A 27,802-nucleotide genomic window follows, 5' to 3' on the forward strand; every position below is an offset into this window, starting at 1 on the left:
TTTCTCTTATTGTTTCTGATTCGCAATTGCTTTTACCTATTTCGTTTCTAACCATCTGTTGTAAGCTTCTCGAAGTTACAGGTTACAGATTACTTGATGTTGGGTGAATTCAAATTAAGGATCATTAGTAGAAGGCGACGAAAAAGCTTTTGCTGTGTCTCGCTGCGGACAAACCAGTTTTGGTAGCAACGTCTCGTTTGCGATCTGCTGGCAGCCGTTTGGTCGAAATCAGCTTGACTTGTGCTGATAGGTTCAAGCTCAGAGGTACCAGTGGAAACGAGGATGCCATTGGTGGGAGCTGAGACAATCAGACAAGGAAGAAGCGTGATTGGCGACGTCGTGGACGGTTGCAGGGATTTGCTGCAGGTTTGGCAGAGATCCGTTACAGAGCAGAGAGGCATATGAAGGTGGAGAGGAGAGGCTCTCGTGACAATGCTTTTTGTGCTCTTGCTGTGAAAAACACTGTGGAGAAAAACTCTCCGGAAGATTGAAGCAGTGTGCTTGTTCTTCGCTGATTGTGGCTGTGAGCTTCCTTTGATCATTTCACTTGAGCCACTACTGTAAGTCTTGTGCTTAATTTCTTACTGCTGTTTAAGACTTTGTGGAGAGGTTACTCCACCGAGAAGGAGAATCCTTTAGCCGGATAGCTTCGGGTGTGATCTACCGAAGATCAAGAGGATTCGTCCACCTTACGGACACGCCGAGGAGTAGGGGCAAGTTATCCCGAACCTCGTAAATCTCTGAGTTAGTGTGTTGTGCTTTCTTGTTTTAGTTTTCTAATTCCTTGTGCTAACAAAGTTCTTGAAGAAATTTGTGTTTAGTATTTTCAAAGAGGCTATTCACCCCTCTAGCCATCTAAGGTCCCAACAAGTGGTATCAGAGCTGGTGCTGCTCTCATTTGCTTAACAACCCGAAGAGCAAAACAATGGCCATGAAGGAGGGATTTAGCACCAACCGTCCACCTTACTTCGAAGGAGCATATTTTCAATATTGGAAGGGCCGCATGGAGTACTACCTCAAAACCGACATAGCCATGTGGTTCTCAGTCAAGGAAGGTTTCACACCACCAAAGGATGAAGAAGGTAAGGAACTCGAGTCGTCAAAGTGGTCTACCGAACAACTCCGCAAAGCACAAGCCGATGCCAAGGCTATGGTCACCTTGCAATGTGGAATCGCCAAGGACCAACTCGTCAAGGTAGGTCCGTTCTCAAGTGCAAGAGACCTATGGAACAAACTCATCGAGCTCCAAGAGGGAACTCGAGATTCTCGGATTGCCAAGAGGGACCTATTCTTGAATCAGCTCCAAAATCTAACCATGAAGGACAATGAAACGGTGAGTGAACTTCATGGGAGATTCAAGGAGATCATCAATGGTCTCCACTCCGTGGATGAACGGGTAGAAAACTGTGACCTAGTAAGGTACACTCTTAAATCTTTTCCTAGGAATGCCTTGTGGTCATCCATGGTAGATGCCTACAAGGTATCCAAGGATCTTTCCATTGTTAAACTAGATGAATTTTTCTGTGAGATGGAACTTCATGAGCTTGCTAACAAAGGTCAAAAAGAGAAGGGTATTGCTTTATTTGCAGGACCAAAGAGCAAGGATGGAAGAAGGAAGAAGGAAAAGAAGAAAGAAAAGGAGATTTCCTCATCCACCTCTTCTTCCGAATCCGATGATGAAAGTGGATCATCATCAAGCGAGATGGCAAACTTCGTAAGGAGGATTATGAGAAGAGGCCGAAGATACAAAGGAAAAGGTAAAACTAATGATCAAAATTTTGATAAATCTAATGTTACATGTTATGAGTGTAGCAAGAAAGGACACATTCGGAGCGAGTGTCCGAAACTAAAGAGGAAGGAGGAACGAGCCAAAAGGAAGGAGGAAAGAGCCAAGAAGAAGAAGGCTCTCAAGGCCACTTGGGATGAGTCCTCATCAAGCTCATCGGAGGAAGAAGAGAAGATGGAAAAGAGCACTCGGCAATTGGCACTCATGGCAAGGGAAGAGTCAGAATCCGAGAGTGATGACTCAAGCACTTCAACCATGGCTTCATCATCTTCGGATGATGAAGAGGTAACCTCTTCTCATATAGAAAAGTGTTATAAAACTATCACTCACTTATCTACATTGCTTAAAAAGTCAAAAACAGAAAATAAATTGTTGAAAGAAGAAGTAAAAACCTTAAGGACCCTTAGGGAAGATGAGGTCGATGACCTACATCTAGAAGTCCTTGAGGATGAGAACAAGGCCTTAAAGGGTGAGGTTGAGAAACTCAAGAAAATGCTTGAGAAATTCTCAACTAGCTCTAAGACTCTAGACATGATTCTAAATGCCCAAAGGGCAGTTTACAACAAAGCCGGGTTAGGGTATCAACCCAAGGAGTCGAGTTTCATTTCTCTAATGTCTAGAACTCAAAATAGTAGATCACATGTTTCTAGAGTTCATGGAACTAGGAAAGGTATGACCAAGGCATGGGTTCCTAGGTCTTTCATTGTAGAAGCATTAGGTCCCAAGATTTGGGTACCTAAAACCTCTATTTTTCGTGTATTGTAGGCATTGGTCGAGGGGAGCATCTATCAACTTGGTTTGTTGATAGTGGATGCTCCAAGCACATGACTGAGAACAAATCACTGTTTACTACCATTCAAAACAAAAGTAGAGGTAATGTGTCTTTTGGTAATAATGGTAGCCTTAAGGTTGTAGGAATTGGAGACATTCATATATCCGAATGTCTTCATATCAAGAATGTCCTTCTAGTCAAGGGGATGACTTTTAATCTCCTAAGTGTCAGTCAATTGTGTGATACGGGTTACACAATTGAATTTCATTCAAGTCAATGTTTGGTTAAACACATTGACACACTTGACACGGTACTAGTAGGCACAAGGGTTGACAATATTTATCAAGTATCATTTAAAAGTGCTACTAATGCTTTGATTAAGTGTTTCATGTCGAAAGAAGAAGAGTCTTGGTTATGGCATAGAAGATTGGCACATGTAAACATGAAGAACATCCGGAAGTTGGCCAACCAAGGATTAGTGCGAGGCTTACCAAGCATCAAGTTCCACAAGACCAAACTATGTGATGCATGTCAAAAGGGTAAGCAAACAAAAGCTGTCCATAAAGGTAAAAGCAATGTAAGTACATCTACTGCTTTAGATTTATTGCACATGGACCTATTTGATTGCAGTAGTGTAATATCATTGAATGGAAGTAGATATTGTTTGGTAATCGTTGATGATTTTACTAGATACACATGGACTTTCTTCTTGAAACATAAGGACCAAACTATAGATATTTTTATTTCCTTTTGTAGAAGAACTGAAAATGAAAATCGACAACAATTAAAACCATTAGAAGTGATCATGGTGGGGAATTTCAAAATCATAGGTTTTAGAGTTTTGTCAAGAAAAGGGATATAGGCATGAGTTCTCTACTCCAAGGACCCCACAAAAAAATGGGGTTGTGGAGAGAAAGAACCGAGTCCTACAAGAGGCTGCACGAAGCATGCTTCATGAGTACTCACTACCGAGCTACTTATGGGCTGAAGCTGTGAATACAGCTTGCTATGTGCAAAATCGAGTTTTAATACATAGGTTGTTAGGAAAGACTCCCCATGAACTTTGGTTTGGGAAACCGCCTACAATTAAACATCTTAGGGTGTTTGGTTGTAAAGTGTTTATCTTAAACACCAAGGACCATCTTGGGAAGTTCACGGCTAAGGCTGATCAAGGGATACTGGTCGGGTACTCTCTTACCAGCAAAGCCTATCAAGTCTACAATGAGAGGACTAAATTGATTGAAGAGTCCTCAGACGTAGCATTTGAAGAAATCCCTAAATCAAATGATCAATCAAGGGATGTAGGAGAAATTCAATTCGAACTTAGAAATCTAAGTTTGAATGATCAAAACATTGGAAGAGTCAAAGTTGACTCTGAAGATGATGAGCAAAGGCAAGAAAGGGCTCAATCTGATCTCTTGCCTGTGCCGAGTGAGACCACTCATGAGGCACCGCCAACTCCAAGGCAATCTAGGATAGTCTCTAGTCATCCACAAGACCAGATTGTGGGAGACATCCAACAAGGGGTTAGGACTAGATCATTCTTCAGAAATGAGTCGAATGAGGTTGCTTTGATCTCAGAAATCGAACCTAAACTAGTTGATGAGGCATTGCATGATCCTGATTGGGTCATAGCTATGCAAGATGAGTTAGGTCAATTTGAAAGAAGCCAAGTGTGGGACTTGGTTCCTAGACCTAAGAAGACCACCATTATTGGAACTAAATGGGTCTTCAAAAATAAGTTAAACCAAAAAGGAGAGGTAGTAAGAAACAAGGCAAGACTAGTAGCCAAGGGCTATAGTCAAGTTGAAGGCCTCGATTATGATGAGACCTATGCTCCTGTGGCACGATTGGAGTCCATTCGTTCAATGCTAGCTTTTGCTGCACATAGAGGTTTCAAGCTCTATCAAATGGACGTTAAATCGGCCTTCTTAAATGGTTTCATTAAAGAAGAAGTCTACGTTGAACAACCACCGGGGTTTGTGAATACCGAAGCTCCAAACCACGTGTTCAAGCTCAAGAAAGCTCTTTATGGGCTAAAACAAGCACCTCAAGCTTGGTACGAAAGGTTGTCGACTTATCTATTAGAAAAGGGTTTTGTAAGGGGTCAAATAGACCCAACACTATTTCTTCGTCGAGATGGTGAAAATATTTTTGTAGCCCAAGTATATGTTGATGACATAATTTGTGGCTCAAATAACAAGGGCTATTTAAATGAATTTATCACTCACATGGAAAGTGAGTTTGAAATGAGTCTTGTGGGAGAATTGACATTCTTCCTTGGACTAGAAATCAAACAAACTAGAGATGACATTTATGTCCATCAAGCAAAATACACTCAAGAGATGCTTAAGAAATTCAAAATGAGTGATTCTAAGGAAGTATCCACTCCTATGGCGACGAGCACTCGTCTTGACAATGATGAGAGTGGAAAATCAGTTGATCTAACGCAATATAGAAGCATGATCGGTAGTCTTCTATATCTCACAGCTAGTCGACCTGACATACTCTTTGCTGTGGGCATGTGCGCTAGGTATCAAGTCTGTGCCAAGGAATCTCACTTAATTGCAGTTAAGAGAATTCTGAGATACCTTAAAGGCACAATTAGAGTAGGTCTTTGGTACCCTCGTACTGAATCATTTGACTTGATAGGTTATACCGACTCCGATTATGCTGGGTGCAAATTGGATCGGAAAAGTACGAGTGGGGGTTGCCAATTTTTAGGTTCATGTTTAGTTAGTTGGTCAAGTCGGAAGCAACATTGTGTTGCTCTCTCCACGACCGAGGCTGAATATATTGCCATGGGAGAGAGTGTATCACTTGTTTGTTGTGGATGATACACACCCTAGAGGATTATGGACTCTCTTATAAGGGTGTACAAGTGCTATGCGACAACATTAGCACAATCAACCTAACTAAAAATCCAGTCCATCATTCGAGGACCAAACACATTGAAGTACGTCATCACTTCATAAGAGATCACGTAGCTAGGGGAGACATTGTGCTCACATATGTTGAGTCAAAGTCAAACCTAGCCGATATCTTCACAAAACCCCTTCCGGAGAATGAATTTAGTCATTTAAGGAGGGAGTTGGGAATGTGTTTGGCTCCTTAGGTCATTAGAACTTCACCATGATCAATAAGGACTATTAAAATGACAAGAGTAATTGGGAAACTGATTTGGGCAATTTGGGGACATCTCACACAAACGATAAGGTTTAACAAATTGTTTTTGTTTGCTAGAAATGGGGTGAGATGCTAGGAACAACCAATTTATTCAAAATGTACTATGCATCCCTTGAATAAGTAGGTTGAAGAGACATAAATTGAGTATGGGGAAGGTCATTACATAATTCATGTGTATTTGACTCCTAGATCTTACTCATATATTCCAACCAAGGAATCTTGGTTGGACTTTTGTCTAGAAATTATCTAATCATGATTGATGTGTTGATTGATACTTTGGATTGGTATCTTTAATGATAAGATGAGTTGATAATGTAAGAATAGTAATTTAGGATATATTTTGACAAATTTGAAACTAAACATGACAGGGTTGGATATTTCAGGTTTTGAAACTCTGAAATGTCTGAAACTAACTTGTAACTTAATAAAAAAAAACCTAGAATGTTAGGACTTTCAGAGCTTGCAATTAGGAAATGTTCTTGTTCGTAGATGTTTAAGTTCTGTGTTCTGAATTTGAGAAGTTCTGAATTTTCAGAATTCTCGAGAGAAACGACTGCGAAATCAGTTGCTCGAATTCAGATATCAGAAATCTGAATTATCAGACACTGATCGGTCTCACGACCGATCAGGAGACTCTCTGATCGGTCCACAGTCCGATCAGGGGTCCTCCAGATTTTTCTGTTGGCTCACTGATCGGTCCAGGGACCGATCAGGAGGTTCTGGCACGCGACAATCACAAATGATCGGTCCAGGGACCGATCAGGAGGATCTCACGCGACGATTCACATCTGATCGGTCCAGGGACCGATCAGGAGAGTCTCAACCTCTTCAACCTCTCTGTTCGATCTCTGATCGGTCCAAGGACCGATCAGCTCTCTATGGTTCGCAGGAAGGCCCCTGATCGATCCGAGCACCGATCAGAGGGTTTCCTGATCGGTCAAGGGGACCGATCAGACCCTTTTTGTGTGCGTTAAAATCGATCCTGATCGGACAGCCGTCCGATCAGATTACACTGTGCGCTACCCCCTCATTAAATCCTCCTGACCTCCTCTCTTCCCGATCTTCTTCTTTTTCACAACCCTAGCCGACCGACGCCCCGACGCCCCTTTCTTTCTCCCGTATTCTCGACCCATCGTCTTCTAAAAGCCGAAGGTCAAAATGGCACCGAGGTAATCTCTCGATCTCTAATCTCTACTGTTATTGTCTTTGGCAGTTCACGTTATCATGTTTCTTACGGTGACTGTGGTTTGTGTTTGGTGGTTTGCCCATGGCCGGTGCTCTCTCTTTGTTTCCCATTGTCCAAATGGTTAGGAAGAAACCCACTAGTGGTGAGGGTACCTCTAAGGAACCAACCGAGAAATCCAAATCCAAGTCCAAAGCTCCTGCTACCTCCCGACCTCAACCGGCTAGTTCGGGGAGATTCCCCAACCAACAATTTGAAAAATCATTTAAGGAGAGGACTTTCAAATTACTCCCTTGTCGATCCGTTGATAAGAAGTTCATGCAGGAATCTTGTCCCTCTATTTTAGAAACCATTGCCTACTACAAGCTCGATTCTTTGGTTTTTCTAGAAAGGGACATCAACTTTGATCTAGTATCTGAATTCTATAACAACCTTCATCAGACTCCTGATGGTAGTTATAGAACAAGAGTGGCTAAGCAAAACGTTGATCTCAACATAATTGCCTTCTTTGAGTATTTAGGTTGTCGTTTGTGTTCGGGGACGGTGTTCTCCATCTATCCTGTTTTGCCTGAACCCGTACCTCATCCTCTTAATGTCTCTTCTGACTCAATCTATGAGTACTTCTTTGGTCATCCGAGACTGGATGGTTTAGATGAGTTAGATGACGACTTTCCTACATTTGCAGCCCTTAGACTCTCTGCTCCTGACTACATCCTTTTCAAAGTTGTCACACAATGTCTTCTACCTATCACCTCTAAACCGTTGGCAGAAATTCGACCATATCACTGTCTGATGCTTTATGGGTTACGTCGACGTCTAGATTTTGATATTATGTCGAGTGTCTATATGTCTATCATATCCCATAGCGAACCGAGCGGCGACAACATCTATATGCCTTTTGGGCATATAATTACTGGTTGGCTCGAGTCCATGGGTATTGACGTCTCTAGGGGGAGGATAGTGAAGATGGTCAGGCAGGATTGTCGACTTGGGAAACGTGCGTTTTCCAAGTCCGGAATCCTAAGTCAGGATGGGCCGGTTTGGTGGAAGGATGGGAGGGCACTGGGTGAGCTACCACTTCCACGACAGGTTGCTCGTCCTCCTGCTGCTGCTGCATATGGCGAGGAGGATCCAGATCTGCGCTGGCAGATCGCTGAGCTGGAGAGCCGGTTTGACCGCCACGAGGAGATGGTGGCTGCAGAGTTCGATGGCCTGCGCCTCCAGATTGATCAGCGCTTCGATACTCTACAGAGACAGCAGTTGGCGACCCATCAGGCATTTCTAGGATGGATGGCCGGCCATCCACCTCCTCAGCACTCCGCGGGCGAGCTACCCTCAGGCAGCAGCATGCCTCTTCAGGATTCCACTCTTCCAGCTGATGTTGCGGATGATCCTCTTGATGAGGATGTTGGCTGACATTCTCTATGTTTTGATTGTTTTGTTGATACTATGTCTTTGATACATTTATCTGAACTGGATGTTAGCTGTGTTTCTTATATTCATGCTATTTATGATACTTCACTATTCATGATACACTTATGATGTTTCATATGCCATTGTTTTTCATATACCGTTTTTTATGTGGATTAAGATTGAGGCGTTATTGGTTAAAAGGGGGAGGTGCTTGTCAGTCTTATTCATTATTTTACACCTTTTCGGTGTTTGACAAAGGGGGAGAGAATAATTAAGTTTAGAGACGATTTGACCTCTTTAAATCAATATAAAAAAAAAGAGGAGAAGGTAACTGAGTTATATCCATCTTAGGGGGAGATCTTAATTTCCCTGAAATTATGGATATGAGAGTTTTTCTGATCTAAACTTAAATTGTGTTGTCAAACAACAAAAAGGGGGAGATTGTTGATACAGTCTGACCTGGATGTTGTTTTGATGTTGACACTGATTTAAGTTTGAATCAGATATTAAATTAACTCAGATTAATTACTAATCAAGGTTGACTTGGTTAACCTGATTGACCTGATTGGGAAAAGTCCAAGCGAGGAGCTTGGCACGGGAAAGTCCTGGTGAGTGAAGCCAGGCAGTGGGAAAGTCCTAACTGGGATGTTAGGCAGTTGGAAAGTCCTGGTGAGTGAAGCCAGGCAGTGGGAAAGTCCTAACTGGGATGTTAGGCAGTTGGAAAGTCCTGGTGAGTGAAGCCAGGCAATTGGAAAGTCCTGGTGAGTGAAACCAGGCAATTGGGAAGTCCAAGTGTGGAAGCTTGGCATGTATGGTCGGAGAGGGTTCGGTAGCACGCTCTCTGGACCGTCAGGGGTGAGGGCAGCAAGCTTGGAAGCTTGACTCGAGACTCACAGCTTTGGATCGGTCTGCAGACCGATCCGGGCACATGGCACGGCTGATCGGCTCAGATCGATCCGGTTACTGATCGATCCGCAGATCGATCAGCAACACTCGCAGCACATCGAGTGTATACCGATCGGTCCGGGACCGATCAGAAAACTCGTGAGCACATCGAGTGTATCGATCGTCCGGGACCGATCGATAACACTCGAGCACATCGAGTGGATACCGATCGGTCGGGACCGATCGACCTCGATGCGCGAGTGGATACCGATCGGTCTTACGGACCGATCCAGCTGAGTCTGATCGGTCCACGGACCGATTCGTGCCGATTCGCGTGAAGGGGTGGATCGGTCTTGGGACCGTCCAGAGCACTGCGATCGGTCACGCCGACCGATCGCGACGATAATAGAAGCGTGGATCGGTCCGACCGATCCACAGGATGGCTTGTTTTGCATGCGCTTTCTCTTATTGTTTCTGATTCGCAATTGCTTTTACCTATTTCGTTTCTAACCATCTGCTGTAAGCTTTCTCGAAGTTACAGGTTACAGATTACTTGATGTTGGGTGAATTCAAATTAAGGATCATTAGTAGAAGGCGACAAAAAAGCTTTTGTTGTGTCTCGCTGCGGACAAACCAGTTTTGGTAGCAACGTCTCGTTTGCGATCTGCTGGCAGCCGTTTGGTCGAAATCAGCTTGACTTGTGCTGATAGGTTCAAGCTCAGAGGTACCAGTGGAAACGAGGATGCCATTGGTGGGAGCTGAGACAATCAGACAAGGAAGAAGCGTGATTGGCGACGTCGTGGACGGTTGCAGGGATTTGCAGGGATTTGCTGCAGGTTTGGCAGAGATCCGTTACAGAGCAGAGAGGCATATGAAGGTGGAGAGGAGAGGCTCTCGTGACAATGCTTTTTGTGCTCTTGCTGTGAAAAACACTGTGGAGAAAAAACTCTCTGGAAGATTGAAGCAGTGTGCTTGTTCTTCGCTGATTGTGGCTGTGAGCTTCCTTTGATCATTTCACTTGAGCCACTACTGTAAGTCTTGTGCTTAATTTCTTACTGCTGTTAAAGACTTTGTGGAGAGGTTACTCCACCGAGAAGGAGAATCCTTTAGCCGGATAGCTTCCGGGGTGTGATCTACCGAAAGATCAAGAGGATTCGTCCACCTTACGGACACGCCGAGGAGTAGGGGCAAGTTATCCCCGAACCTCGTAAATCTCTGAGTTAGTGTGCTGTGCTTTCTTGTTTTAGTTTTCTAATTCCGCTGTGCTAACAAAGTTCTTGAAGAAATTTGTGTTTAGTGTTTTTCAAAGAGGCTATTCACCCCCCTCTAGCCATCTAAGGTCCCAACAGTAGAGACTATTAACAGTATGCTACCTCTTGTATTCGGCCAAGCGATCCGCTCGGCTATGTGACATTGTTCGTTGAGCGCCGAAACCCTGACCTTCGACAGGGCGCCTATAACCACCACCTAGACACCGGCCGGCCGGCTGATAAGCACTAAAATCTATATTAAATGTCACAAATAGGCTTATCAAATTATACAAATGTATTTTCCACTGAACCCCTTAATTTCACAATAACGTTGTAGTAACGAGCCCAGGATCGCTCTCGAGGAATCAACAGTATGATGTAATTTAGGATTGTCTTTTTATTCCTATTTTTGGGGGTTTCGATATAAAAATGGAATTGGGGGGAATTAAACTTGAATTTAAATCTAACAAATGAAAAGCACAGCAAATAAGAAACTAATCTAATGCATAAAGTAAACCTAACTAGGTGTCACCGATTAGTCCAATACGCATTGTCACGCTACGTAATGAATTTCATTAACAACATACTAAAACTAAGGTATGAAATAGCTGGACAATAATGAAACTTAATCTTAAGCAACAATTAAAACCTTAACTACAGAAACTAAACCACACAACAGTGCTACAATTAAGCTAAAGCGGAATTAAGAACAATTTCAAACTCTATTGAAACTAAATTACCCAATGCACTTGAATTAAAACAATTAATCTAAAGAACTATGATTACTAAATCAAAACATAATAAACTGAAATGGAAATCTATCAATAGTAAAAAGAATGCAAAAGTTAAACCCTAAACCATCTCTACATCAAATTACTTCTCAAACGAGTCTCTCCTTGCCATCACACAAGGAAGCTCGGTGAAACCTCACTTTGGCAATTGGAGGAGACAATCTCAGTATCTAGCTCAACTCAACCTTTACCAGATTCACCGGACACCCCTCCAAGCGAATCTAACGAAGATTGAAGCTGCCAAAACTCTAGAAATCTGTAATTCTACTGTGCTGGAAACTCTGAGCTGTGGTGGAGTCGATGGTGGATCGAAGATCGTCGGAAGGGTTCAAGTACCACCGGAGGACCAACGCCGGTGAACAACTGTGAAGCAGAGCCACTGCATCGGAGGAACACCGCCGAGCAGGGTAGAAACAGAGTCGCCGTAGCAGAATCGTCGCCGCAGGACCACCTTGAAGCGATGCTCAAATACGGAAGCTGGACGCCAGTAGAAGGAAGTGTCAACGCTAATGAAACTCGCCGAGAAGTGGATCTGAAGTGGAGATGGGAGCGTCGGCGGAGGAAGACGAAGCTACAGTGGAAAATCGCGAGCCAACGCCGAGCTGAGTACACTGTAGCTTCTCAAAGCTTTTATACCCCTTTCAAATATGATCGGATGGCTGAGAATGTTTCGGGCTAAATCAATGGTGAAAATTCATCCAAAATCCGATCCGAAGGTGCTGATGTTGATCTAAGGTCTGGATCTACTCTCCCTTAGGTCGGATCGTCCAGATCATCACTGGATGGTCCAGATCTGCCCAGTCTTCAATGAACGGTCCAGATTTGATTCGGCTTGATCAATGGCTAGATGAACTCAGATCTGGATCAAAACTTCTGGATCTTCATCAATGGCTCAGATCTGCTCCCCATTAGGTTGGATCATCCAGATCTTCAACAGATGGTTCAGATCTCTCCTATTCTTGATGAACGGCCCAAATCAACCCAAAGCTTGATCTTCTCGTTTAAATTCCGATTCGAGCCCAATTTTGGTCCAAATAGATCCAAATCTAAGATCCTTTGATGCCTACAAAATAAGAATCAAATATTAGCATCAAATAGCACAAAAATAAGATAATTTGCAATTAAGTCCAAAAATACACACTATGCACAAAATGTGATGTAACCTTGATTTTAACCTATGAAATCAACATCAAACCATGCATATATGAATCAAAATAGTGCAGTAAAATCATGGTTATTAAATCCCCCACACTTAGTCTTGAACGTCCCGTGCAACTAAAGAAAACTAAAAATCATCTCAATAGAAATTTTCCTAGCAATACCTAAAAATGGTAAAAAGAATTTAACTAAGATCATCTTAGAGATCACAAAAAATCATTCATACCATTCAAACAATAATCAGTAGGTATGATAGTTTCAATCCAATTGAAAAATTAAGCAAGTTGCAATCTCACAAGGGATTTACCTATTCTAGCTCTGACACTCAAGCATGTGTATAAAGTGGAGCTCTCTCAATGTCACTCACAACATTTCACTACCATAAGCTTACTTATTTTCTAATTCTCCACCACTATAAACATAGCATACATGAATCAAAAGGATTTTATCATCAAAAATTTAAAATGGAGCAATAAGAACAATTTAAGTGAATGAAGTGGCAAAGGAAAAGGCTTAATTGAAGAAAATGAGAGAATGAGAGTATGAGAGGAATATACTTGATGAGTTGACCATTTGATGTGAAAAGAGATGAATACCATTTGTTTTTAACAATTCAACATATCAAGTTAACCTCCCCTTCAATTTGATGGCAAACAAAGAATCTTGATACTCTTTTGATACACTCTTGTGATGTGCCAATTTCCAAATTTTCTTCTGTTTTCACTGGATTTTTCACTTCCACTCCATCACTTGAAAGCTCAAAAACAAACTCACATTAGCTAATGGACAAGAATCCCCTCCCCCACACTTAAATTGTTGGCCGTCTCGGACAATTAAACAAATCAAACTTCCCAATGGCTTGATACTCTTCTAGCCACATTCTTTGTCTTCCTTCATTCAGCAAGTGTCTGCAAATTCGAATTCATCATAAACAGAAGCAATATGTTGGAGTGGTTACTGCAACATAAGAGAAGTCAACATTCCTTGGAGTTTGATAAAAATAGGAACCAGTCCAGGAAGTACATAAAAGAAGTTGACACAAAATAGAGATGAAATACCAAGTTCAGTTTCAGAATTCATCGGAGTTACATGCTTCTGTGCAGATCAAATTAAGTCACTCAATTTCAGAATTGATAGCTCAAATACAACTCCAATCAATCCAAGTTGACACACCTTTAGCTTCAATTCAAGATCTCTATTAAAATTTGGTGCAACTTAGGATTAAATCCTTTTATTCCAATATATTTGCAAAAACTCGACTCCACACTTGCAAAAAAAATTTTTTTCCGATCTGAAAATAAATTGAAAGGTTGGCACAACGCTCCAAAACTTAACAGCCAATAGGCTGATTTCTGCACAATGCAGAAATCTGTTTCTGATCTTGCCATTACTCACTCCAAGCTTCAATAATTAATTCCCATAGATCACCATTTGCCATTGAGCATACAATACATTTGCTTAAGTTTCTCAATGATTTGAGAATTAAATGCAGAAATTGGTACACAATTGGCACAATTCAAAAATTGAAATCAAAACTCAAATCACTGAATTCCATGCTCTAGTAATGTGCAGCTCAACACTAGCAGTTTTCCATATCTGTTTCAGTTTTTAAGGCAGCAATCTCAAGTTCTGCAGCCATTGCATCTAAATTTATCACCTTATTGTTGGTGTGTATACTGAAAGCCTAAGCTTTTATAAACATTTGTTTTGAATAAAGAATCACATTTGGTCAAATTATCTACATTTGTTTGTAGTTGTTCAATTAATTTATATTGTAGATAACATAGTATGTGGTGTCACATACAGAAGATGATGTTATCAGTACCTTATAAATTATAAACAGTGGCTCACGACCAAAATGGAAAGGAACAAACCATTAGAAGGTCGTAGTGTAATTAAGTATCAGTTTATCTTGATTGTATAATTACACTAGTACACTCAGAGTGTATTGAGTAGGACCATTTGAGGTCGTTTCTTTTATACTGACTTTATAAAGAAACAAAGACCTCAGTTATTATGGAAGTGTGTGCTCTTAATCCTAATGTAATAACAAGCACATATATTTGATATTTATTTCTTTAATTTATCAATGAGTGAGATTTAGTTCGTTGAATCAATAAACCCGATAAGTTGGGAAATGGTATCACTTATAGTGTGTGTTGTTGATTATAGAAGGAAATCGTGTCCTAGAGATACTAGGTTGATAATGTCCTCAAGAGGAGCTCATAAAGATTGTCATGTTAAACCCTGCAGGTGGACTTAGTCCGACATGATAATAAGGTTGAGTGGTACTACTCTTGGATTTAGATATTAATTAAATGAGTTGTCAGTAACTCACTTAATTAGTGGACATTCGATATCTTAAACACAGGGAGACTAACACACTCATAATAAGAAGGAGCCCAAAAATGTAATTTGGGATTGGTGCGGTAGTTCAATGATAGTTCTCTAGTGGAATGAATTATCATTGATAAAATTAAGTTGTGTGTTCGGGGCGAACACGGGATGCTTAATTTTATCGGGAGACCAAAACCAATTCCTCCTCTTGGTCCCTATCGTAGCCTCTTATTTGTAGAGTTCTATACCCACCTATACCCACTTTCTATACCCACCAATAAGGGGCCGGCCAAGCTAGCTTGGGAACCAAGCTAGGGCCGGCCTAGGTATATTATTGGGTGGCCGGCCCTAGCTTGAACCCAAGCTAGTGGGGGCCGGCCAAAATAAATTAAAAAAGAAATTTAATTTTAATTTTTATTATTATGTGGAAGATATAATTTAAAGAGAATTAAAATTAAAATATCTCTCTTGTAAAAGATCTACAAAAGATTAAAGAAAGAGATTAGATCTCTTTCCTTATTTGTAGATTGGAGAGATGTTTTATTTTCTCTTTAAAAATTATTCACATGTTGATAAAATTAAAATTATAGAAATTTCCTTTTATCAACCATGAAGAGATTTTAAAGAGAAATTTTATTTTTTTAAAATTTCCGGAAATAAATTAGGAAGTTTTAATTATTGATTAAAACTTGTCCAATTTGTTCTCCAATGAAGTGGCCGGCCATTGAAGTTTGATTTGGAAAATTTATTTTATTTTTCTAAATTAAATCATGTCAAGGAAATTGAGGAAATTTTATTGTAATTAAATTTCCTAATTTGCCTAGGCCAAGGAATATAAAAGAAGGGGTGAGGGTGCCTTCATGAGACACAACATCTATTATTTCTCTCCCTCTTTTGTTCCTTGGTGTGGCCGGCCAACCTCTCCCTCTCTTCCTCTTGTGGTGGCCGAACATCTCTATTCCCTTGGAGCTCTTGTGGTGGCCGGATACTACTAGGAGAAGAAGAAGAAGAAGGAGAGGAAGCTAGCATCTCTTGGAGCTTAGTTAGTATTTTGGTTTTTCTCCTTGGTGAAGTTTTCCTTTGTGGCCGAACCTTGCTTGGAGGAGAAGAAGGTGGTTGGTGGTTTCTCATCTTGGTAGATCGTTGCCCACACAACGTCCGAGGTTAGAAGAGGAATACGGTAGAAGATCAAGAGGTCTTTCTAGAAGGTATAACTAGTAGTTTTTCCTTTTCCGCATCATGCTAGTTATTTATGGAAATAATACCAAATACAAGAGGCTTACGTTCTAGTATTTCGAATATGTTTTTCGATGTTGTGTTCTTTTGTTTCTTTCTTTTCCTTGTGATTTGATTGTTCTCTTTGGTTAACCTAAAGTTATTTTAGGAAATTAAATATTAGCTTTCTATTAAAGGTTTTGTCTAGTCGGTGGTGGTTGCTCCCATATCCAAGAAGGCCATGTGCCTCGCCACGTCAGTACTGGGAACCTTTTATGGAAATTAATATTTAATGGAATTAATAACTTAAGGAGACTTGGGTCGAACGTGTTAAGTTCCGCAGGAGATCCAAGTCAAAACCTAAAAGAACAAATAGATTAAGTTTTGGATCAAACGTGTTAAGTTCCGCAGGCGATCCAAAATTTAATTTAAAAGAACACATGGTAGCTAGGAAAAGGTTCAGATCTTTGTACAAAATTTTTGTACAGTGGAACCTATAGGTTTTCCGAGTAGCAACCAACACTTATCATGTTGCAAAAAAAAAAAACACCTCCAATGCCACCTTCCTTCACCAACTACTTACTAATTTCTTGTAAAATTGATCAGTTTCAGAAATTAGTGTCACAAGCTTGGACAGGGTTTCATAGCTGGATTTGTGTGAAGATAGAAACTTAATTCAACACTCTTGCACTATTGTTTCAACACTTCACAGAACAGATTTAGGAATTCACTTTTGCAAGTATTTTTAAATATCTGTGTACAGCTTCATGTCACCTTTTTCTCCTAACATCAGTTTAGGAATTGAGGATTCCAACTCAGCAACTACTTTGCATATGGATGGAGAGACAAACAAAATTCGTTCACTGTCCAAAACTCTCTTGACAGCTGCTAAACTAGCTAATCCAGAATCTCTCACACAACAACCAGATTGAAGTTTTATAATCTGGAATTCTGGTAATCTGAAACACAAATTCAGAATTTCAGAAATCTGGACTAGGAAATCAGATTCAAAGACATTCATTCATAACTATCTTCCTTCACTGTTATGGTATCAAGTAACCAAAATTGTCTTCATTTCTTCAAAACTACAGCCTCAATCTGACTGTACAGATCTTTCAACCACCTAATAGTTACAACTTGATACATATTCCAGATTTCAGAAATCAAATTCTGCATTTTAATTTCTGCATATCCGCACAACAATCTTAATTCCCTTCCTGCATTTCTGATGATGAACACTATGCTTCTCCTCCTAGTTGCTGTTATAAACACCATTCTTAACTTTCTCTACTTCAAAATTGTTGTTCTTTAACCATCCAAGCCTCACAGACCCATAAATTCAGCCCTATAAATTCTGCAATTTCAGCACTTCTTCTGGAATTCAGCACCATGCTGGTATCTATGAATTATTGCTTCATTCTGCAGCTTCAATTGATATTGAATCAAGATGGCTTTAATTTCATTCATTTCATATTCGAATAACAAGTAAGCTTGGTTCAAATCAGCAGTTACCCCTTGGCATAGAACTAATCTGCTTTCAAATCAAGATGCACTGCATTGGCACGAAAATTTCAGCTTGGAATCTTACTTTTCCCTACTGCCTTAACAATCTAATTCCCAAACTGCAACTTCACAATTTTAGCAACTTGATACAAATTCTAATTTGTTTCAGCTTTGTTTTCAGCATTTCCCTCACTGTTTAAAGTTCCGAATGCTGCCCTCTCCTTCAACTTTTCAGAGTAATTGACACTCCATTCGAATGCTTAGTTGATGAAATAATAATAACCCATTTAATTCCAAATTTTTGATCTATTTAAATCACATTTCAGTAGCTATACAACTCATTATTCTTGCATTGTTTTGTGTCTAGATAAATCCCTGAATTCATCTTTTCTCATCTTGCAAATGTCATACAAGGTAAGCATACCATTTGTTTTCAGCAACTCTTAAATTCAACTAAGCTTCCACTCGTTTGGATATTGCATTCTAATTTTTGATACAAAACTGATACAAAACACACCTCCATATTCCAGCTCTGCACTACACTGTTTCTGTAGAATTCCTGCAATATTCAATTTCTGCAGAATGCAGCACAACACAGCACAGCAACTCCAACAGAAAGTTAAGATTTCAGCAATCAATCATGTCTGTGGCTGTTCTCACTGCTGCAATTCAGTGCATACTACATTTCTGCATATCAAAATTCAATATCAAGTTCTTGCAATTGTTTCTTTTTTTTCTTTCCAAGCCTTTGATACAATTTGGAATGATTTCATGGACTTGTTTAGCAATCCAAATTCCAGAATTCACAATATGTTTCCTAGAGTTTTGAATGTATCAACATAGTATCAAGTCTCAAAATCCAAAGCAATTTGAGCTTACTCTTGACATGATAAAACTCAAATGATGGATACATTTAGCATACAATCTAAAGAGCACTTCATTTATGGCAATATTTTCAGCATCTTGTTTTCTAGAACAGTAGCATCCCAACTATAAAATGCTCAGACTCTAGTTCTGGCAAATGTTCAACTTCATGTAGTGATTCTTGGGTGCTTAGCTCCATAGCACAAGTCCCTACATTTACTTCTTCTATCCTTGGTGATTCTTGAGGTAATGCTTCCAGTAAGCACTCCCCTACACTTAAATTATCTTCAAAAACAATACCTGCATCATTCACAACATCTAGAGCAACATCATCATTAGATTCAGAAATTTTAACAACTACATCATCATCACAAATAATATTAGAAAATTCTTATGAAGAAATAGAAGTAGTGTCAGGCCTGACAAGATCTCCACAATCCATCTCCTCACTGGCTCTTTGTTTTTGTAACTAATTAATAGATGATGCTATCTGATCTAACTAACTCTGTATATTCTGTATCCTTGCAAATTGTTGCTCTTGATGCTCTCTCATTTGTTGCATAACTTCATTGCATTTCCACATTGATTCTTCAATTTGTTCTTGTGCATCCTCATACCTATTCCGTTGCTCCATAGGTAGGTAGTACTGAGGCTGATAATAATAGCTCTCCATCCCATTTCCAAAATACTAATAATATGGATCCATGGTCAAATAAATCTCCTGTTCTTACACTGAAACACTAACAAATAAAATCAGAAGACTCAAGAACAAATAAAATCAACACATGGATATATAATCATGAAAGCAATCTAACAACAATATTTTTAAAGTTTTTCAAAATAAAGAACAATCCTAAAATTATTAAACATTGCATATTACAATATCCCCGGCAACGACGCCAAAATTTGATAAGCACTAAAATCTATATTAAATGTCACAAATAGGCTTATCAAATTATACAAATGTATTTTCCACTGAACCCCTTAATTTCACAATAACGTTGTAGTAACGAGCCCAGGATCGCTCTCAAGGAATCAACAGTATGATGCAATTTAGGATTGTCTTTTTATTCCTATTTTTGGGGTTTTCGATATAAAAATGGAATTGGGGGGAATTAAACTTGAATTTAAATCTAACAAATGAAAAGCACAGCAAATAAGAAACTAATCTAATGCATAAAGTAAACCTAACTAGGTGTCACCGATTAGTCCAATACGCATTGTCACGCTACGTAATGAATTTCATCAACAACACACTAAAACTAAGGTATGAAATAGCTGGACAATAATGAAACCTAATCTTAAGCAACAATTAAAACCTTAACTACAGAAACTAAACCAAACAACAGTGCTACAATTAAGCTAAAGCGGAATTAAGAACAATTTCAAACTCTATTGAAACTAAATTACCCAATGCACTTGAATTAAAACAATTAATCTAAAGAACTATGATTACTAAATCAAAACATAATAAACTGAAATGGAAATCTATCAATAGTAAAAAGAATGCAAAAGTTAAACCCTAAACCATCTCTACATCAAATTACTTCTCAAACGAGTCTCTCCTTGCCGTCACACAAGGAAGCTCAGTGAAACCTCACTTTGGCAAATGGAGGAGACAATCTCAGTATCTAGCTCAACTCAACCTTTACCAGATTCACCGGACACCCCTCCAAGCGAATCTAACGAAGATTGAAGCTGCCAAAACTCTAGAAATCTGTAATTCTACTGTGCTGGAAACTCTGAGCTGTGGTGGAGTCGATGGTAGATCGAAGATCGTCGGAAGGGTTCAGGTACCACCGGAGGACCACCGCCGGTGAACAACTGTGAAGCAGAGCCACTGCATCGGAGGAACACCGCCGAGCAGGGTAGAAACAGAGTCGTCGAAGCAGAATCGTCGCCGCAGGACCACCTTGAAGCGATGCTCAGATACGGAAGCTGGACGCCAGTAGAAGGAAGTGTCAACGCCAATGAAACTCGCCGAGAAGTGGAGATGGGAGCGTCGGCGGAGGAAGACGAAGCTACAGTGGAAAATCACGAGCCAACGCCGAGCTGAGTACACTGTAGCTTCTCAAAGCTTTTATACCCCTTTCGAATCTGATCGGATGGCTGAGAATGTTTCGGGCTAAATCAATGGTGAAAGTTCATCCAAAATCTGATCCGAAGGTGCTGATGTTGATCTAAGGTCTGGATCTACTCTCCCTTAGGTCGGATCTTCCAGATCATCACTGGATGGTCCAGATCTGCCCAGTCTTCAATGAACAGTCCAGATTTGATTCGGCTTGATCAATGGCTAGATGAACTCAGATCTGGATCAAAACTTCTGGATCTTCATCAATGGCTCAGATCTACTCCCCATTAGGTGGGATCGTCCAGATCTTCAACAGATGGTTCAGATCTCTCCTATTCTTGATGAACGACCCAAATCAACCCAAAGCTTGATCTTCTCGTTTAAATTCTGATTCGAGCCCAATTTCAGTCCAAATAGATCCAAATCTAAGATCCTTTGATGCCTACAAAATAAGAATCAAATATTAGCATCAAATAGCACAAAAATAAGATAATTTACAATTAAGTCCAAAAATACACACTATGCTCAAAATGTGATGTAACCATGATTTTAACCTATGAAATCAACATCAAACCATGCATATATGAATCAAAATAGTGCAGTAAAATCATGGTTATCACCGGCCGGTCAACCCACCCCCCGGCCTGTCACCTGCCATTTTGGCTTCCACGTGGCGTTGACCACACCGGACGGGGGTCCCCTGTTCTTAAAACCGGATCATTGGTAATTCATTATACCAACTTTAAATAAGCCTTAGTGCTTTGTTCATAATGAAAATGTTCTCACTTAAAATGGTCCATAACGAAAATGTTCTCACTTTTGTTCATAAGATTAATTTAGTCAATATAATGCTCAAACAATAATGTGTACAACTAAGTTAACAATAAACATTAGAGACAGACATGAGTACTGGAGCTTTGTATGTGATTATGTCTGAAAGCTGGAGGTGGAGTGCTGGATAGGGGTTGCGATGTTGACTGAGCAAAGACCTTTGCGTTGAATCAAGGACTCTTGGTTAGTGCGCTAAGCTCCCTACACACACTCAAACGAGTCAACAAAACGCCAGCACCCAAAAATCAAGGAAGGGGTCCCAAGTGAAGCCCCTCCGATGCTCAAGTCAGTATATCGCCTGAGCAAAAAGTAGAACAGTAGAGATGAATAGCAAGATACATGCATAGTACAATGTATAAAGTATGTGTACCTTCCTATTAGAGAGGACCCCTATTTATATATCACCTCCATGACCTCCGTAATCATGAGATGACAAAGGATGTCGGGTGTCAGAAGTTGTTAGGAAATAGAATATATACATCTTGGCGAGTGTATAGCTAGTCCAAGGAATCTTTCGCTACTCTTGTGTACCATTTTTATAACTAGCTCTCTCAATGAGGCGGTTAAAGGAATATGCGATTATAATGTGTCAACTGAGGGGAATCATAATCGCCTTCAAGGAAGGTTTCCTGAACCGGCATCATCATGGAAGGATATTCTCTAACAAACGGTTACTATTCTCTGACAAGTTGTTAGGATTCTCTAACAATATTGCTCCCTGAGTATATCTTTGTCGGGGGTTGCCCTGCCTAGTTATATGTTATGGAAAATAATAAATAGAACTTTGAGTTTTATAAAGCTAGCTAGCACTTGGCACTGCCCTAATATATATGTGGTAATCCTAGAACTTTGAGTGAAATACCGCCCTATCTTTAGAGACGTTGGAACATCTATTATGGTTCTAGAGACCTGAGTAAAATGTCGCCATGTCCTTAGAAACACCTGATTATGCTTCTGGAGATCTGAGTAAAATAGCATCCTGTCTTTAGGGACACCGGAACATCTGTTATGGTTCTGGAGACCTGAGTGAAATGTCACCCTATCCTTAGGGATGCCCAAACATTTATTATGGTTATGGAGATCTGAGTAAAATAGTGTGTAAAATACCGGAAAAAAAATGATAATTTTTAATAAGGGAATTTTCCGGAATTTTTGGACATTTTTCGGGAATTTTTCGGAGCTCGTATGGACGAGTGCACGGGGATAAAAACGGGGCCTCGAGAAAGCCTGTTTGGGCTACCCATTTAAGAGAGGAAAAGATTTATTTATTTATCTCTTTTTCCTTTTCTTATTTATTTTCTTATTTTCTTTTTGTTTCTTCTCATTCCCGCACCCTTCCTTCTTCTCCCCGACGCCGCCGCGTGCCTTCTCCTTCGGTGCCCTAACCGCCGGCCACGGCGGTTCCTCTCTTTATCTTCTCCTCTTCTCGGTGAAGCCGAGCCTTTCTTCCTCGCCGCCACCCACTTCCTTTTCTTCCTCACTGATTCTGTGCCCTAGCCGCCAGCAACCGAGCCGCCAGTTCTCGGTTCCCGATCGCGACCCCGGTGTTTCCCTTGTGCCCGAGCATTGCTGACACCGAGCAGGAGCCGAGCGATTTCTTGCCTTAGGTGCCGACAACGCACCTCTTTACCCTAGCGCCGGGCCGCCGTCGAGCCCTAGTTCTCCGGCCGACTCTTCCTTCCCGAGCCGCACCAGGCGATGCCATCACTTGAGGCCGGACGGAGCAGTGCATACCCCTACTCCAATTGCCCAGATTCGGTAGCCAATTTGTTCCTCTGCATAGTGTCAGTAAACAAGCCTTCTTCCCTCTGTATTGTCGTCGGCCACAAGATTTCGAGCATCAACAGATTTCTATAGCCTATTGACAGAGAGGAAGAAGATTTGGGTAAGGCAGGTAGGGTTCTGTGTTTGCAAATTCTTATGTTAGTGGGTTAATTGATTACATTGGTGTTTTATTTGTTTACAGCAGCAATATACCTTTGCTGGCAACAACAAATCGTGTGTGTGGATCAACAATCAAGGCTGTGAATTTAGGTAAGGGTAGGAATTTGATGCGTTTTGTAGTTAGATGTTTATGTGGTAAGGGAATTAGGTTTGGATTTAATCTAATGGGTTGATTGGGGATTTAGTTGCTAACCCTAATTAACTATTAGATTTAAAAAGGTAAATTGAGGATATGTGATTAGGGTTTTACCCTAATTTAGTGTCAGAGCTTTTTATTTAGCTATTTATATTGGAATTTTAGCTAAATAAAATATATCTCTGTTGGTATCACAGGACCTTGACGCGAGACGAGTATCTCGACGTCGTGTTCGGACCAGATTTGACATTTCCTATTGGAGGCGGGTACTTTTGACTTATTGTCTTTGATATGCTTAGTAATGAAAATAATATGTTGCATTAATTGTGTTTCCTATTTATTTCGGTTAATCACTGCCCAATACATGTTACCTGTTTGATTGATTGTTTGATTGCATCTCGTATTGGTCTTGTACCTGATCTATCATGCTCATGGGTAGTGATATAACCACGTTTCACATGTTCAGGACCTAGGTTTGATACCTTATTGATCAGTATATCTTGATATGATTTATTCGCTTTCGTGCACATTATGATATGTCCAGAGGTTGGATTAGTATATTACCATGCTTAGTGACATGCACCATTTGCATGATCGCATGCTGTGCGATAGATTGCTCCATTATTGTCGAGCACATTGCCAGTTTCATCACTGTTCGGTGCTCCGTTGTGACGCTCATGGGTAGCGAGATACAGCGTGGTAGCACGTCAGTTTGACTCTTCCGGTGCTCCGTTGATCCGCTCAGGGGTAGTGTGACGCAGCGTGTAGCACGTTAGAGATTCCTCCCCGTCATAGCGTACCGGGAGTTGAGAGCATTGCGCTCCCCCATTTATGATTTGGGGTAGGAGTACGTATGTACTCCGACAGCATCCCGTCCACTCGATCACTCATCAGGAGTAGTGTTGCAGAGTGCACGGTTGTCACAGCCCTACCCACTCGGTCCCACTGTTGTTGTGAGTCGGCTGACTGGCGTCAGGGGTGACCATGACATTGGCATCATATGCATGATGCATTTATTGTTTGTGTTTGTGTTTGTTGCACTTATATGCTGCACATTGCTTGGATACCTTGATTGACATGCATACAGGTCTTCTATACCTTTCGGACTGTTTTTCCTTTTACCGGGTCCTGGTTAGTACAGATTCTCTCCTGTTCTCCTCGGTTTGTAGTTACCTTTATCTTTATCAGGAGACTGTACGCATGATTAGTGCTAGGTGTTATTTCTTTACTTTGCATATCAATTGTACCTGCTGAGTGTTGGACTCACCCCGCCTCCATTGTTGTTATTTTCAGGTTGATGCTGTCAGGAGGGAGTTCCAGTCGCTGGTCCCCACTGCACCTCGAGGATGTGATTGGTTTTTCGTTTGGTTTCCTTTTCTGTTCTAGACTGTTTGCACTTGTTATGTTCTGGATTTATTTGCTTATGGACATGATATAGATTTTATTATATCGATGGATTTGGATTTGGTTTTTATTCTACTACATGCCTGCCTGGACGGCAGAAGAGGTGAGTAAAAAATCGGATTTGGGCTTTACGAGTGTAGTTGAGTAGGGTTGATTTCGAGTCAGAGTATTATTACTGCGTGGTTGTGTCAGCCAGAGGCTGAATATATATATATAAACTGCGTGGTGATTGATTTTCATTACTGTTATTATTCCAGCCGCCTGTGGCTGAGTATTTAGTGCTTGTAGAAAATTTTGATTGTCCGTCGTACAGGGGAGATGCTGCCGAAATTTTCTCGGACAGGGACTCTGATACCAATTTAGTGGTATCAGAGCAGGTTACGATACTTGTTTGGCATTTAGGATTTTTGGGATTTTATCTGATACCAATTTATTTGGTATCGGAGCAGGTTTATGATACCTGCTTTTGAGTTATGGATTTTTGAGTTTATCGGATACCAATTTATTTGGTATTAGAGCATCGTTTGCGATACCGGTGTGTTCTTATGAGTTTTACGTGTTTATCTGGATATGTTCGGATTTTACAGATTTCCGTCGATTTTCTCGTTTCGAAATTTTGAGGTATTTTGAGGAGGTTATATTGGTATTTATTTAATTTAATCAGATATGAGACGATCTACTCGTATTGCTGCGAGACGTGGTGCGGGACGACCACGTGGGAGGACCACGGGATCTCGGATATGCCAGAGATGCCCACTGTTAGTGAGCCTGTCAGTCAGGGACAGATGGGAGCATCGGGCTCTCAAATTCCGATAGCTCCTGTAGAGATACCTACTTTGGCCACACCGACGGTATCCACGCCTACCTTGTTTACCGTACCATCAGGAGTACCATTGGTGTACCCGACATCTGCTCCAGCGCAGCCTACGGCGTATTCAGTGCCACCACCACTTGGATCTACTGTGTATCCTATACCAGTGGCACCTGTACCCCAGTGCCTACATCCGGTACCTTTTCCTACCGTACCTCCAGTTGCCACCACTTTTATTCCCCAGGCAGTACCACCGACGACCTATGCTCCGGTATATACAGCAGCACCGGGAGTTCCTCCTCCGATCTATTCCGCGGTACCACCGGTAGTATCAGCTCCAGTGTTTCCGCCAGTTCCTGCAGCCGTCCCGACACAGATCACTGATATTATCGCTGCACGAGCTAGGATTCCAGCACTGGCCGAGTCGGTCGATTCACACTCTTTCGCGGAGATCTCGATCCGAGTATGGCTGTCATGGATAGAGACTATGGAGCGGACTTTCTTCTATATGGCTTGCTCCGAGTGGGAGAAAGCAGAGTGGCTACTTTTCATTTACGGGATGAAGCACACCGGTGGGTTACAGCGTTCTATTATTGGTGAGCACAATGTCACGTGGACCAGGTTCGAGAGGCTTTTGAGAGCCGCTTCTTTCCTTATCAGATGGCTCGTCGACAGGATTTTATGAGTCTGAGGCAGAATAATCGCTCAGTGACCGAGTATAATACTGAATTTCTCCGGTTGGCTCAGTTTTGTCCAGAGTTAGTTGCGGAGGACAGAACTCGCATGATGCAGTTTATACAGGGATTGGATGGTTATCTGCATGTACAGCTTGCCGGATTAGGGATTACATCTTACTCTGATGCATTGAATCGAGCTTTGATGATAGAGTTAGCTCGGCAGACAGCATATCCGGACAGGAAAAGAAAGCATACGGGTCAGACATCAGGTCAGGTCCAGCAGACACAGGCGACAGGACAGCCTCAGAGTAGTCGCAGACGATCAGGTCAGAGTTCTTCTGGGGTTTCTCGTAGGCCTCAGAAGTCAGGACAGTCTTCCTCAGGACGTTTCCGGTCTCCTCGGCAGGATCGGAAACAGTCCACCAGCGATATACAGTGTTTCCGATGTGGTTCCAGAGACCACATCACTTCAGCCTGCACTCTGGAACAGTCAGCCGAGATTGTCAGCTGAAGGCTCAGCACACGGCTTCCGGAGGGTCAGAGCAGAGGGGACAGTCTAGTCAGTCAGTGTCTCGACGAGGAGGGCGGAGATTCACACCCTCACAGCGTCAGCAGGGAGCAGCTCCCTCCGCAGCAGCATTTGGCATGCTTGGACAGGAGTACTCCAGTGCTTCTGTAGCACCCCAGAGTTTTGCTCCAGACTCAGTCTCAGCCAGCTGCACAGTATCAGTCACCATCCTCTCAGTCTTCTCTAGCTCCTTATCCAGCACCGCCTCAGTGGCAGGCTTCTGCCCAGCCGCAGCAGCCGCTGGCAGTGATACCACCTCCTCCTCCGCCAGAGACTGGTCGTGTTCATGCGATTACCAGAGAGGATGCTCAGCGGGCCGACGGATCCGTTTTCCACGGTACGATTTCTATTTATGCATTTACTGCTGATATTTTGATTGATACTGGTAGTTCGCATTCTTTTATATCCCGTACCTTTATGCGGGAGATTGGTAGATTACCTACTGTTAGGTTGCGGCGATTGACTGTCTCCCTACCGTCCGGTGATACTTTAGACGTCACCCAGGAGATCAGAGGTTGCCCGTTAGACTTTGGCAACATGATACTTATGGTAGATCTTCTAGTATTGGAGATGGTCGAGTTTGATATCATACTTGGCATGGATTGGCTGTCAGTATATCATGCTACCGTTGATTGCCAGACGAGGGTGGTCACCTTCCGGCCTCCGAACCAACCCTCGTGGAGTTTCACTGGCATCAGAGACGACTGTATCTCGATTATTTTGGCGATTCAGGCGCAGAAGCTACTGTCTCATGGCTGTCACGGTTTCCTATTATCTCTGATTAGTACTGAAGCCAGCAGTAGCGTTCCTGTAGTCCGTGAGTACCCAGATGTATTTCCAGAGGAGCTACCAGGTTTGCCTCCCAGAAGGCCAGTGGAGTTCGCTATTGAGCTGATTCCGGGAACCGCGCCGACATCGAAAGCTCCGTATCGTATGGCACCGAAAGAGTTGAACGAGCTGAAGGTTCAACTCCAGGAGCTTTTAGACAGGGGATTTATTCGCCCTAGTGTTTCACCA

General features: G+C 41.5%; 1 long non-coding RNA gene across 1 annotated transcript; it reads left to right on the top strand.

The window, feature by feature from the left end:
• The first annotated feature begins 23,027 nt into the window (after positions 1-23,027).
• LOC121968485 lies at positions 23,028-24,650 on the top strand. Its single transcript, XR_006108175.1, has 3 exons — positions 23,028-23,130; positions 23,212-23,279; positions 24,619-24,650. It is a non-coding gene; the product is annotated as an uncharacterized LOC121968485 (long non-coding RNA).
• Positions 24,651-27,802: the final 3,152 nt, after the last annotated feature.

The sequence above is a fragment of the Zingiber officinale genome, chromosome 3B, assembly GCF_018446385.1.
Source record: "Zingiber officinale cultivar Zhangliang chromosome 3B, Zo_v1.1, whole genome shotgun sequence".
Classification (NCBI taxonomy): Eukaryota; Viridiplantae; Streptophyta; class Magnoliopsida; order Zingiberales; family Zingiberaceae; genus Zingiber; species Zingiber officinale.